General features: G+C 43.7%; 1 protein-coding gene across 1 annotated transcript in view; it reads left to right on the forward strand.

The window, feature by feature from the left end:
* The window catches only part of ELOVL6 (ELOVL fatty acid elongase 6), an 89,442-nt gene that overhangs the window by 60,815 nt on the left and 13,126 nt on the right, over positions 1–15,501 (forward strand). The gene's annotated exons all lie outside the window — the stretch shown is intronic.

Below are 15,501 nucleotides of genomic sequence, written 5' to 3' on the forward strand. Positions count from 1 at the left end.
TGTATCTTTTTCTAGTATCAATATAACAATTGCTGATTATGTCAATTTACAAGTACATAAAGCAGGTTTTGTTACATAGAATAAACCAGGTTGGAAAAGACCTTCAAGATCATCGCGTCCAACCCATTATCCAATCCAACCCACCTAAACAACTAACCCATGGCACCAAGCACCCCATCAAGTCTCCTCCTGAACACCTCCAGTTATGGTGACTCCACCACCTCCCCAGGCAGCCCATCCCAATGGGCAATCACTCTCTCTGTATAGACCTTCCTAACATCCAACCTAAACCTCCCCTGGTGCAGCCTGAGACTGTGTCCTCTTGTTCTGGTACTGGCTGCCCGGGAGAAGAGACCATCATCAGCCTGTCTACAACTTCCCTTCAGGTAGTTGTAGAGAGCCAGAAGGTCTCCTCTGAGCCTCCTCTTCTCCAGGCTAAGCAACCCCAGCTCCCTCAGTCTTTCCTCATAGGGCTGTGAGTGCTGCATGATTTTTTTCACAAGATCAGAATAGCTTCTAATAGTTTCTAAAACAGAGTTTCTACAAAATAGAACAAAGCAGAAATGAAGAAGTTTCATGGCTTATCTTTTCCTTCATTTTCTAAAACTCTGGTGAGGAATATAAGCTGTATTTCTAAGTTCAGTATCGGTCTCACTAAGGTTGGAAAAGACCTCAAAGATCATTGAGTCCAACCTGTCACCACAGACCTCATATGACTAGAGTAGGGAGGACACGACTGCCCACTGCAGGCCTGAACTCACGACCTTCCCATTAAGGGTCTTGTCTCATCCAGCTAACAGGAGGACTTCATTGGCTTAGTCATAATAGTTCAGTGATACCTTAAAAAAAAGATTAAAAAATCCTAGTACAGACAAAATTGTGAGCAGTCTGTGTAACTTTGAGAGCAAGTTCTAACAATGTGAAAATTGATAATTTTCATTTGGTTGCATTTGATGCTTTAGTGCTAACAGTTTTGCTGTTAGGGTCCTGTAAGCAATTGCATGTTAGTAGTATGTCTGCTGTGAGTGGTTGTGCTGAGGAAAAACACCCTGCCTGGGGGAGCCCTCAGTATTCTGCCTCAAGGTCAGTATGAGGCTTTTTTTTCTGGGGTCCTTGTTTGTCTCCCTTTTAGCACTCTTACCTTTTTACTTGCTTCAAATATCCACAGAAATAGCAGCACATAGCAGAGACTGGAAAGATGTGTTTTGGGCTTAAAAAGAGAAAGAAAGGAAATTGCCTGCCAGGCAATGACATGGTCCTTCTTCAGAATGTATTCCTTACGCCTCCCTTGTGCCAAGATCATTTAAATGTGGTAGCAGCTACAGTAGGAAACTTGCCATGCTTATAAATAAACAAAGCAAGGACAGCACCCTCCTGAGCTTGCTGAGCATTCAAGAGCTCGGTCAAGAGTGAGTTTTGTGTCAACACTGGCAGCCAGCAGGATTTCTGAGGCAGAAAAGCAGCTTTATTTATTTCCCTTTGGAAGCATTGACCAGCTTGAACACTTTGTGTTCAGAATAAAGTTACCATTTCTCAGTGAAAACTTCTGTAGGAGCAAGGACAATAAATCTTGCTTTGCACTTGGAAACTACTGTGAAAACATCATCCTCTGAAATCTTTTGCTGAGAAATTAGTTTGGGATGTTGTTGGTTTGGAGGTTTTTTTTTTTCTCCCTAGCAGGTTTGTTGACATGTTTTTAGCACTGAAGATTTATTGTTGCCTGAAGTGTTTTCAGTCTTTTGTTTTGCTTTCTGCACTTCAATTAAGTGTGTTTGCCTAGTTAGGTTTTGTACTGAGGTCCTGGGAGAGCAGCTCTGTGCTGCTCCATGTCATTGGGAACCCCCTATTAGGAAGCTGACACAAGTTCCTTTTTCAGTCTCCTAAGATGCCAAGGAGGCTGTTACTGATTCACCTGCACATCAAAGTGGTACTCAGCCCTGTACTCAAGAATGTTTCCTGGGGTTAAAAATAAAACCACATTCATTCTGAGTTGCCAGTTTTAGATGTGTGGCACTTTGAATATAAAGCTAGGGTAACTTATTGGATTTTTCACTTGGAGTATATCAAAAGTGCCATGCTGGAGTTTCTAGAGATCAGCAATTCTGAGACCAGGACTCTCACAGAAGGAAACAAAGTCATTAATTCATGTTTTGGTTACTTCTCAGCTGGGTATTTGTAACGCCTTTGATAGTCTATGGAGTTTGTGTATGGGTGGCATCACTATCAAGGAGCTTAAGCATCTGTTTGATTGCCTCATCTTCATGCAAGACAGTAGCAAGGCACCATTTCATTGGCTATCTACCCTTAAGGAGCTGCCAACAAAAATCTCAGGGTCAAAGCATTAACTAATAACACTAAAAAGTTGTCTTCCCTGGGGAATAGAGTCATGTCAGTATGGGAGATAAGGAAGCTAAAATGTTCAGCATAGAGTCATAGAATCATTTTGGTCAGAAGAGACCTTTAAGATCAAGTCCAATTGTTATCTAGCTCTGCCAAGTCTGATGCTAAACCGTGTCCCTCAGCACCATATCTCTGTGTCTTTGAAACACCTTCAGGGATGGAGATTGAGCCACCTCCTTGGGGAGACTGTTCCAGTCTTTGAGAATCCTTTCAGTCAAGTAGTTTCTTCTAATATCCAACCTAAACTTCCTTGGTGCAACTTTGAGGCTACTCCCTCTTGCTCTATAACTTGTTACTAGAGAGAGGAGACTAAAACCCACCTGGCTCCATCCTCCTTTCAGGGAGTTGTGTAGAGAGCCAGAATATCTCCCCTCAAGCCTCATTTTCTCCAGGCTGAACACCCCTAATTCCCTCAGCCACTCCTCACCAGACCTGTTCTCTAGACCTGTCAGCTTTCTTGCCCTTATTTGAAAACACTCCAGTACCTCCATGTCCTTCTTCTAGTGAGTGTCCCAGAACTGAACCCAGGAATCAAGCATGGCTTCACCGGTGCTGGGTACAGAGGGACAATCACTTCCCTGGTCCTTCTGGCAATGCTATTTCTCATCCAGGCCTGGATGCCTTTGGCCTTCTTGGCCACCTGGGCGTGCTTGCTGGCTCATGTTCTGCAGAGACTAAGCCTGACCATGGCTGGTGCAGTGAGGAGAGCAAGGATTTCTCTTTATCTAGCCAAACCACCCAACCATAATGCTCTTAGCATCTGAGATCACTTAGATTCTCATCCAAATGCAGCTATGCTTTGTACCAGTTGATGTCAATACAGGGTTTCCAGATGCCTTTTTTTTTCCCCACAGGAAATGCCTCCCCTCAAAATTGTAGAGATGGTATGAAGCATAGCTGAAAGCTCACTAGCTGCTTGCCTTAAATCTTATTGGAGCCTCGAAAAGCAAAGTATCCCAACAGCAGCAGGTCATGTATTTGAAAGACAAAACCAGAAAGGCTCCCTGAAAGAGGGTGACTCAATCTGCTTTTATGAGACTGATGTAACTGATTTGTTTCTGCAAACGCAGTGACATTTTGTAGAAGGGTTTGCATTAGTTCAACAGAGAGCTTTTGAGAAGGCAGCTTGGAATGTCTCTTATGTGTGGAACTCAGGCCTGAGCTGGACTGAACAGAAAAGGCTAAGTTTGACAAAAGGATTTCAGTTGCTTGGGTTTGTGACTCAATTACATTTCAGTTATTGTGCTTGTAAGAAGGAAATTTGATGAAAGATGATTCGAATTTGTGTCCTATGTCAAGAGCTGCCATTCACAGATAACTTGCCATGGAGATTAAAACACCATTTAATTTTTTGTGTTGCTGAGCAACCCATCAAAATTCTACAATACTTCCAAATTTTCTAAAGGTCCTGATAAAGCATGCAAAGAGAAAATGAATCACCAAAGAGAGAAATATTTGCCACATAACATTAAAACTGATAAACAGGATTAAAGGTGGATTAATAATGTTATGTCATTTAAGAACAAGTGTATTCCATGTGGAACATTCCCTGTATTTTTGGAGTATTAAGGCATATTCTCAGTAGGACATGAATTAGTAAAATGCACTAGAGTTATTTATTTCTGTATCACCAAAGGATCATAGAATGGCTTAGGTTGGAAGGGACCTTAGAGATCATCTACTCCAATCTCCCTGCCACAAACAGTGTTGCCTTGCAACTAGACTCAGTTGCTCAACATGGCCTCAAACACCCCCAGGGAGGAGGCATCCACAGCCTCCCTGGGCAACCTGTTCCAGTGTCTCACCACTCATACTGAAGAACTTCTTCCTAAGATCTAGTCTAAACCTACTCTCCCTCTGCTTAAAACCATTCCCTCTTGTCCTATTTCTAAACACCCTTATGAAAAGTCCCTCCTCAGCCTTCCTATAGGATCCCTTCAGGTACCAAGAGGCAGCTATAAGGTTCTCTAACCTCTCCCCAGTTCTCCTGTAGGCCCCTTCAGGGACTGGAAGGCCACTCTAAGGTCTCCCTGGAGCCTTCTGTTCTGTAATAAGCTAACCCACCTGCAATGCCTTGGCTTTTGGAAGCACAAGCTTGAACCCTCTGTCCCCAGGGAACAGTTTGAAGTACCCATGAAGTAGGCTATTACCTGTTTGTTGGAGTGAGGGGTGTCTTTATTCTTCATGGTATCATATGCAGGCAGTCTGTGATGCTGGCTCATCTGGAGTGCTACTGGGTCCTTCATGCTGGATTCCAAGTTCATCATTCATGTACTTGCACGATTTTCTTATATAACAAATACTGAAAACATTTTTTTAGTGTCTATTTTGGAGCAAAAGCTGAAAGCTGGGTGGCCAATAGGAATTCCAAATTATTGGAAAGAAGAAAAAAATCCCTTGGAAGAGATCTGGCAGTTTAAGAAGACAAATTTCTTTTCTGTAAGGTGAATTGTGAATGCAATAGGGAAACACAAGCAATGTAATGTAGAGTGAGCACATACACTGCAGAACAAGAGCTAGATGGCCTTAAGAAAAGTGTAGGGGTGCTAAAAATATATAGGCTAAGAGCAGTAAAGCACTAGCAAGAGGATGCATGTCCAATATGTACCTTATTTAGTCTAAGAACATCCCATGACAAATCATCTTCATTCCCAGAATTGTAAGTGGTGCCATATGAGAAAATGCTGAGCCCATCCTCTTCTCAAATCTCACCTCTTCATTTGCTCTGCTGTTGCTGCTGTGGACTCTGTGTCCATCAGAGTAATTCTGAATGCAGACTGGTTTTACTGTTCTAACCAAGTTTGCCCAGAGTTCACTATTTGTCCTGACTGATGCTAATTTACAGGAGATAATGATGGGCTGGCTGAAAATTACTTTTTTCAGTGCTAAACTGAGCCTCCTTTCTGTAAAAAACTTCTCTTTTGTTTCTTTCCTATTTACTTGTTTGTCTTTATTGGTGCAAAACTGAATGTCTTAGCAACGTGGATTGAATACATGATTTGGAAAGCAGCTGTTGCACTCATTTGGTTTCTTCCCTGCCCACTCTCTCAATCAACAGGAGTGGTGGCACTCAGTTTTGCACCTTGATTTTTACCTTTCTCAGCAAATCACCCTGTCAGGCCATCGTTCAGCACTGATGTCATACTCAAAGCAAAGCCCCCCAGGAGTGTAGCTCTTCCTCTCCATTTCAAATGGGGAGCAGACTGGGGAGTGTATTTGAGCAATAAAGAACATCTGTCTCATGGCTTAAGAACAGAGCCGTGCTAGGAAGTAGATAATTCATTCAAAAGAAATCAAACCTTCCATCTGTCCCCCTCTGGCCTCACTTCTGTGTTTTACTCAGCCTCAGTATTTGGGTTGTGTGCTTGATAAAAGGTCGTCCCCCTATGCAGAAATCCCTAGGGAACAGAAATCTCTGTCTATTTGCCTCTGAGTAAGTCCCTAACAGCTTGTGCTTTGTGGAGACAGTGGGAATAAAACCCTGAGAGATGTTAGCTTGCATGACCTGTCAAATCCAACATTGCGCCTGCAGATGGGCATGTTAATAAACACTGCCAGACAGAGCACAGTGTTCACACAGAATCAGAGTGGTGGGTACTGCAAGTGGCCTCTGGAGATCATCTAGTTCAGCTCCCTTGTTAAAGCAGGGTCACCTAGAGCAGGTTGCACAGGAACACATCCAGGCAGGTTTTGAAATTCTCCAAGGGAAGAGACTCCACAGCCTCTCTGGGCAGCCTGTTCCAGGACTCTGGCACTGTCACAGCAAAGAAGATTTTCCTGTGTTCTGGTTTGTGCCCATTGCCCCTTGTTCTATCACTGGCTACTACTGAGAATAGCCTGGTCCCATCATCATGAACTCTACCCTTTGGATATTGATCAGCCTTGGTAAGATCCCCTCTCAACCTACTCTTCTCCAGGCTAAAGACCTTCAGGTCTCTCAGCTTCTCCATGCAAGAGAGATGCTCCAGTCCCCTGATAATCTTTGTGGCCTTCCATTGGACTCTCTCCAGTAGCTCCCAATTTCTCTTGAACTGGGGACTCCAGAACTGGACACAATGTTCCAGGTTTGTCCTCCCCCGGGCAGAACAAAAGGGAGTGAGGCCCTACCTCAACCTGCTGGCTGTACACTTTGTAATACATTGCAGAGTACTTTTGGTCTTCTTGGCCAGGAGGGCACATGGCTGGCTCGTGGTGAACCTGTCATCTACCCAGCACTGCCAGATCCTCTGTTGCAGGGCTACATGCAGGTGTCATGGTTTAGCAAAGTCACCATATTGTGATGAGGCTTAGCTTCTTCTAATCCAATGTGCATCCTTTACTCTGTACCATTCAGCACGTTCCCTGAATAAATAAAACATAGTTATTTTTTACCAGCTGTAGGCAAAGCCTTGAGATCTAAACTTCTCTAGATGCTTGCAGAGAGGACTGCACAGGGAAGGACAGAGTGAAAAAGGAAGATCAATGGGCTCCAGGGCTGTAATTGCCATTAAAATGATGGATCTGAGCAGCTCATTATAGCTGCATTATGACTTTTAGCTTCTTTAAGCCTTCTTTATTCTGTCAAATGCTGGTCTTTTCCTGCAACTTAGATTTTGCTTACTTTGTTATCTGCCTGGTTTACAGCTTTAGTGCTGGCTACCCTCATTGGTTGGCTGGATTCTCTGCTAAATCTTTTACTTTATTACTTTTGGGCTTTATTTGCCTGGGATAATTTTAAACTCCTGAGTACATATATTTCAAGGCTATACATGACAGTTACTTTACTGACTTGATACATTTGATCCTGTAAGCATCTTTAATTTATCCTGCAGCAATAGGTATGGCATTTTTTTTCCCCTGGATTATCATCTAAATCACTGCAGTATTACTGTTACTCTCAAATGTTCTTGAGATAATGTTGGATGGCGAGAAGAATTTCAGTAGCGACACAGGAACAAGTGCAAACGCCCCTGAAGCATTCATTAAGGATTGCTTAAGAGGTATGCTGTGCTTATGAATCCTCATGGGCTGCATTAGCAAGCCTGAGATGGATTCTTTAATTCTTAGGAGATTTTGTACAGAACACAGGGCTTAAGCTGAAAATTGATTTTATATTTTTTTTATCTTTTTAGTACTTTAGCTGCAGCCACAACTTGTTGAAAGAAAATATCTAAGAATCAGGAAGTATTTCTTGACATCTCATTGAATATCCAGCTTTCCTAGGGTGCCAGGGATCATCAGCTACACCAGAAGTCCAATTATTATTTAGTGATGGAAGAGTGAGTTATTACTTAAGAAATAACAGCTTTCATCAAGACATATTGTTCCTTCAAGTTCCTGCCCTCCGTGTGCCAGATAATCAGGGAGCTGCGTGAGGTAACAGCACATTGAGGAGGACAGGGCCGGATGATAGGTAATTGCTATTGATTAGCTTGTAACTGACTCTTTGGAAGCCAGACAAGATGCAGGGATGCCTGGGTAGAGCTGAAAAATCATTTTTTCATCTGTTGACCCAAACCAGCTACATGGTTTTGAGCAGTGTGCTGTTACAAGGGTGTCCCTGTAAGCAATTTCTGCTATGCTCTGATGTTCCTGGGGTGATGATTGAGGGCAGCTGCCCTTCAGCCTGACCGTTGCTCCTTGTTTATCTCTACCAAAACCCAACGGGCTTTGAGAAGCAAATGAGTGCTCTGTGCGAGGCTCTCCATGCGAGTATGACCCTTCTCATCCCCAGCAGTTATCTGCTCTGTTGCAAAGACTTCTTGTAGGAATCCAGCCCAGGCATCTGATTTTCTCCTATGCTTTATAAGCAGTGCAAGTTCTTCCACAGAGCTTTACTTTATTGATCATTTCTGTACTCTGCTCCTCAGGATTGGCCAAACATAGCTAATCCAAATCATAAAGAAGGCAGGTCTAGGGTATCAGATTGTGTTCCCTGGAGAGGGACTTCAGGTTCCCTGAGGAGAGACTGGAAGGTGGTAGCTGTAGTAGATGGGGTTTTATTCACATATATAAATAAGCCTTCAGAGTAGTAGTTGCAGCAGTTGGCAGAAGTGTTAGCTTTAGCAAGAGAGAATCAGATGGATTTTACTCTGCTGTAGTGTTAATGTGATTAAAATCTCCAGATGACAGTGTCCATTGATCCAGAGCCCAGTAGAGATGTCACTGTTTGGATATGCTTAATGAGGTCCCTGGAGAGGGAAGGAAATAAGTTAAGCCTGTTTTTCGTTCTGCTTTTGTCAGTAAAAAGGACAAAGAAATGTTTTGGGAGCCAGGTGAGTTGTGACTAGAAAATCTGCCAGCCAGAGGGAGGGGCTGAGGGGAGTAGCCCCACACAGAGGGATTTATTGCCGAGGAGGAAAAAAAGACTGATGCAGGGAGCACAGTGTCTGCCCTCACTTGAAAAACCACAGAGTGAGCTGTCACTTTAAAATACCTAACCTCCCTCCCCAAAATTTATCACATGGGGAAGTAATAACCACCCAGGCATGTATGCATATGCTATGGGCATATAAACCTGCACAAATGATTGATTATTTCTTAGAGCCACGTGAAATATTTGCACAATTTTGAAATGGCTCTGAGCTGCCCTGGCTTCAGATTTTGTTCCCAGTTGAAAACTCCAATGATTTGCATTGAAAAGCTTCCTAGGGCAGACAGCTGGATTAGACCCAAGTAGAAAGATCTTCAAAGCAGGGCTTGTTTGCTTGCTTCAGTGGTGGGGTTCTTTTTCAGAGATTGAAGGGGAATTCTCCCCAGTTTTGCTTTAGGATTTTGATGGGACTGAACCCAAACCTCCAAGTATGTGTGAACTTGTGCAAAGAAGTGTTCTGCTAAAAAGAAAGATAAAAACTGTCAAGATCAGCACAACTTTGGTTCATTATAAAACATTTCCAGTCCTACTGACTAGTAAGCGAGCCCTGCACTGAAAAAAGCATCTGCCCCTTATCTTCCATTTTTCTTTAGCAATACTGTGGCTTGGACTCCACCTTGACTAGGACTCTTTCACCTTCAGAAAGGGCAAGTGAGGACTCAGTGGGTAGCCACGGTACCCATCTGTTCTTCCTAGTCAGGGTATGGGCAGGGGGACAGGCTGAGGAGCAGCTGGGCAGCATGATGTTGGAAGGTTTTTCTGTTGGGGCACGTTAAATTCGTGGATGCACAATATTGTCATGACAGTCCTAAATCCCAGCCATACAAAAAAACAAGCACTCCACTCCTCTGTAAGGCTCACTTTGAAATAATGAGATTGGGGTTTTTTCTCACTTTACAGGGACAGTTTAAGGTTCTGCTGTTGTCCGGTTTACTCACTGGTTATGTTTTGGGGTTTTTTATCTTTGTAGACTTGGGTGGGTAGATAGAAGCCCTTTAAAATGAACTTCCCACAGAACCAGTTCCTGCTGAATGAGCTTAGAGCCTGCATTTTTGTAGTTGTATCAACTGAGAGCATTAGTAAAGGAAAACAGGAGGTTTTAAGAATATTGGCATTGAATTTTCCCCCTCAGTAGCATGACTTGTGTACCTGGCCATATCACAAGGAGTTAGACAACCCCCACAGTCAGTTCTGATCCATACCTGCTTTTCTTCTGGAGTTCACTGGTGTGAGTGAGGGGACCAGCAGGGAGCATTAATGCAAAACAACTACAGTAGTTAGAAAACCTGCAGAAATTCCACATGGGAAAAGAATCCAAATGTTTTCTCTTATGGCAAGGTCTAATCCTAGCAACTCGAAGGAGTGGGACAGTGGAGGGGAGATAGAAGTAGGGATGCTTTTGAAGCTCACTACGTAGGTTTACATTCTCTGTGGCTTGTGTTCAGCTGTATGAGGCCAAATCCAGTGTATTTTTAGGTCTTGAAAGCAAGATGCCAAAATATCAGATGGGCAGACAATGCAAATGTGATGTTAATAGGTGTAACAATGACCTTTATGGCTATAAATGACTTCCCTTCAAAGATAGAGGTGTACCTTGGGTAATTAAGATGGAGGATTTGGGATTTCAAGGTTTAGAGAGTAACTCTAAAAAGTGAAAAGAAAATCTATAGTAGGTCAAAGGAGTCTGAAGAAAATTCCTCCTACTGGAGTGTGTTTACTATTAGTTCAAGGAAACTGTTTTCATTGAGGCAGAGTGAGGTTAGACCTCTTTCTGCTTACACAAAACAGACCTCATTGGCTCAGACACAAGTTTTTGATGGGACACTTCAGTTTCAGTTTGCCTCACCTCTCTGTCGTTGAAATGAATCTTGTGCTTAGCCACTTTACTAGGCTGTTGCAAGAGTAAAAGCTGTTAAGGACTGAAATACTCATAAACATAATGCTAAGGGCTTACAAAGAGCTTAGTAGTTAGCAGTTCTTCACACAGGCATGTCTGACCTAAAGCAGTTGCTGGCCTCAGTGTTGTTGAGGTGGACAACCCACGCTGTAAGTGGGAAGCAGAAAAGCAGACAGGAGCAAAATTTTGGCAACAGGAAGGTCTGCTCTGTGGAGAGAATGGAGATGTCCATTTCATCACTAGTGCGTTTGATGGAGAGACAGAATCCTCCAGGGATCAGTTCTGGGTGGTAAAACAGGGAGGCACTTTACAAGTGTTCTGTAAGAGCAATCTTTAATCAGGATCAAGTCTCCTTCTCTTGATCACTAACTTTAGCATTGCTTGAAAGTGCTTGAGAAATGTTGCAAGGTGATGAAACAGCAGCCTAATTGCATCATTTTTCTGTGCCATTTCTTATGAAAATAAGAGCTGGACTGAGTTCATCAGCTGTAATTTGAACAAGCGTCTCTCTAGGATTTCAAGTTAACTTACTGTTAAGAAGTTCTCTCTTTTAAATGCTTGTAAAATGCCTCATCCATATTGGAGTTAATGCCTCATCCATTTGGAGTTAAGAGGGGCTAGATCTGTAGTCAGTGCTATTCTTTTTTCAACCTTTTTTTTTTCACTTAGATGAATATTGCTGTATATCTTTCACTGATTCATTTGGAAAACACCAGTCTCAGTTGCACAAACCTAGCAAAATATTCTTAATGATCACTTGCAGACTTACAAAGCTGTTTTTTCTAGTCAGTTATTAGTACCTATGAATATTTCATATAGAATGCCCTTGTGTCACATCGACCATTTTGGATGTTGAGCGCCAGATCCTTTCCTGGGCTGCTTTTCTGTGAGATTAGAGGGCATGTCAAACTTCACTGCCTTAGCCACAGCTCTCATTAACTCCTTGAGAGCAAAATAGGAGCCATTAATTCCATGTGGCCAGCAGGTCAAGGGAGGTGATTCTCCCCCTCTACTCAGCTCTGGTGAGACCCCACCTGGAGTACTGCCTCCAGTTCTGGAGCCCCTATTACAAGAGGGATATGGAGGTGCTGGAACGTGTCCAGAGAAGGGCCACAAGGATGATCAGAGGGCTGGAGCACCTCTCCTATGAGGACAGACTGAAGGAGTTGGTGCTGTTCAGTCTGGAGAAGAGAAGGCTCCGAGGTGACCTAATTGTGGCCTTCCAGTATCTGAAGGGGGCCTACAGGAAGGCTGGGGAGGGACTTCTCAGGATCTCAGGTAGTGATAGGACTAGGGGGAATGGAATGAAGCTGGAGGTGGGGAGATTCAGGCTGGACATGAGGAGGAAGTTTTTCACCATGAGAATGGTGAAGCCCTGGAATGTCTTGTCCAGGAAGGTGGTTGAGGCCCCGTCCCTGGAGGTGTTTAAGCCCAGGCTGGATGAGGCTCTGGCCAGCCTGATCTAGTGTGAGGTGTCCCTGCCCATGGCAGGGGGGCTGGAACTAGATGATCCTTGTGGTCCATTCCAACCCTGACTGATACTATGATACTATGATGTAGGTCACTGAACAACAGCAGAGTTCTATCTTCCAGTGACTGCACACATTTAATTTGTATTTTACAAGCAGTTTCTTCATGTATGGTTTCTTAATGTACAGTAAAAATCTGATTTTGCAATCAAAGATGAGCCTAGAGCAACCTTACAGTTTCTACACCTGTTTAAATATGGGAAGATCCAGGATTTTATGGAACTGCATTTGACTGCAATCAAGGGAAAGTAAAACAGGAGTCACATCTGAGGTAATGTTTAGGTAGTTTTAGTGGAACTATATATTTAAATCATCATAGGCTTAATTAATTCCTCCTCTCTTTTGGAGAATTTATTCCAACTGGAAAATCCAACTTAAAACTAACTAAATAAATAAATATTGCACCACCATGTATTACACATTGCCCAGTGAAGGTGCTTCTGCTCCTCCCTTTGCCCTGCAGAGCTGGCCAGATGTGGATGGATGCGCACATCATGGGAGAAAGAAGAACATGAAAAGAGTTACGAGGTGATTCATTTTTATAAAAAGAAGGGGAGGAACAGCTGCAATGAAACCTAGCCAGTTCACAAGCACCCAAGAGCAGCTTGGGTGTCAGAAAGTAGAGCAAAACAATTGACAATTCTGGTGGCTTGTGCTGCTCTTTCTTTTACTATGTTCCTACCTATGTCCACTCCCCAGAAAAGGGGGCCTTCAGCACCTGTGTTTGCTCTCTGTGACACCTTGCCAACATGTGCCTGTGGAGCCTTTAAGTGTAAGGAGGCCAGGCTCTGCTCAATGATGTCCAGAGACAGGACAAGGGGCAACAGGTACAAGCTGGAGCATAGGAAGTTCCACATGAACATAAGGAATAGCTTTTTTGCTGTAAGGGTGCTGGAGCACTGGAACAGGCTGCCCAGAGAAGTTGTGAAGTCTCCTTTCGTGGAGATGTTCAGAAGTCCCCTGGACACTTGCCTGTGTGACCTACTTTAGGTGATCCTACTCTGGCAGAGGGTTTGGCTTAGATGATCCTTCCAACCCCTAACATTCTGTGATTCTGTGAAACTTAATTAGCCAGGAAGTGTATTTCTCACTTGCTTTTTCCTTCTGTATGCTGAAAAAAAGGGTATGTGACAGCAGGTCTCACCAGTCCCCTCCCTATGGTGGAAAGGTTTTCTTTTGTGAAAAAATACATTATGAGGTAATAAACCTCCCCTAAACCTCCTGCTTTAGCTACTAACATTTTGTTTGAGGGTCTTCTCTTTCTGACAACCTCTTTGAGATGGTTGGATTTGATGACCTTACAGGTCTTTTCTAACAACTCTATGATTGTAATGTCCCAGAATAGTCCACTCCTGGAGGACTTGAAGCCACTGCACAGTGTAAGCAGAGACTTGAGGTTGGGAGCAGGCTAACAGTTCATTAAATCTTCCATCTTTCCCACTGATTTGACAGTGTAATCACTACAGCAATAGCAAAGCAGCAAGGACACTGTGATCTGACTACCTCACCTGACTGCACAGATAATAGCTCAGGTATCCCTTCTTTTATTACAGCTGTATAAATGGTACGTGGTCACCATACAAATGCACGTTCCCAGAGCTCCTGTTTGCTAGGTAGGACCTATCCTGGTGTGCTTCCTTCCTGGAAAAGGCCATTTCCCACCAATGGTCTGCCAACTTTATCTGAGGTCAGACAGGATAAAATGATTCCGTGGCAAGCTTGGGAAAAACCTTTCCATCTGCTGATTTGCAAGGCAAGTGGCCTCTTCAGTGCTTGTATCCTCCAGAGGTGCTTCTGTGTCTGTTTACAACCAAAACTACTGTGCCTGAAGCAGGGTTTTGTGAGAGACAGAAGTGTCCTGCAGGCAGCTTCATTTGCAGCAACAAAAATCCATCATCGTCTTAACAAAGCTGTCACCTAGCCCTGTCCTTGCTGAGTCATTTGCTTGGTGCATATCATTGGTGATACTCTGGGACTGCTTTTCAGGAGACTGTAGAAGGCAAGAGTGATTAGAAAGAAGCTCACCTTGAGCAGGTACAGAAGCAAAGCTCTTTCACCCTGGAGGACGCTCTGGGGAAACATTGTATCTGCCTTCCAGTACCTGAAGGGGCCTACAGGAATGCTGAAGAGGGACTGTTTGTAAAGGGCATGTGGTGGCAGGACAAGGGGCAATGGTTTTAAACTAGAGCAGGGTAGATTTAGATTGGACATCAGTAAGAAGCTCTTTACTATGAGGGTGGTGAGACACTGGAAAGGGTTACCCAGGGAAGTTGTGGACAGCTCTTCCCTGGAGGTATTTAAGAGCAGACTGGATGAGACTTTGAGCAATCTGATCTGGCAGGGGGCTTGGAGCTAGGTGATCTTTAAGGTCCCTTCCAACTAAAGCCATTCTATGAAATACTTCCAGAGAACTACCAACCAACCCTGCTGGTTCTGTCGCCAGATTGGTTTGTCGCAAATCTGTGTTTAGGGTTTAAGCAAAGGAGCACAGCAAGCAAATGACTGAAAGATGTTAGACATTCCTTCACTTGGAGGTATACCCACCTCAGTACAGACTGCTTGTTAATACCAGGAGTTTGAGTTACTCTACTGATTTGAGGGTTCAGAACTGTCAGACCAAGGGGGCTTCAGCTGCATTTCTTTTCAAGAAACTTCCTTTGCAGAGTGTTTCTCCTGCAGATGCTTTCTGTGTGCATTTTCTCAGGGGTCAGTTCATTTTTACATAGTTGCTGTTGCTTGGCTAAGCACAGAAATACTTTGTCGCCTCTTTACAGTAACTCCTTTCACTAGGCTGCTCTGGGACCACCCTGCCACTCTGACCTGTCAGACTGAGGGGTTGCTGTGCATCACATACTCCTGTGCCACAGCTTTAGCAGCACTTGTTCCTCTCTGCTGAGGCCTGTAGGTTTTCAATCAGAAGGGCACAGAAAGGCCAGTTTGTTGTGTTAGAGGACCAGCTCTTCAGCAGCAGAAGGGAAACTTGCTATGACCACTAAAGACTCCTGCTGAACAGATCAGATCGGTGAACATGCTTTGATTTGTCACAAAGGAAGGTGTAGGAAGCTCCACATTCTCCACCCACTGACCTTTAAACATTTCTTTTGAATCCAGAATGCTTCCTCTGTAAATATTTTGCATGCTAAAATGAAAAACTAACCACCACAAAACAACCAAAGAACTTGCTTGCCTTTTTTCTCACCCTTACGATGCAAGCAAGCTGCAGGCTGAGGGCTGTGACTGCATCTAAGGTGATCTCAGCTACTCTTCCAGGACCACTGTCTGGCTGATGTGATTTTCACAGAGGAGGACCATGCACATTCTGC

The sequence above is a fragment of the Melanerpes formicivorus genome, unplaced genomic scaffold (assembly GCF_026170545.1).
Source record: "Melanerpes formicivorus ecotype bairdi unplaced genomic scaffold, bMelFor1.0.p_v2 SCAF_4, whole genome shotgun sequence".
In the NCBI taxonomy this organism is placed as follows: Eukaryota; Metazoa; Chordata; class Aves; order Piciformes; family Picidae; genus Melanerpes; species Melanerpes formicivorus.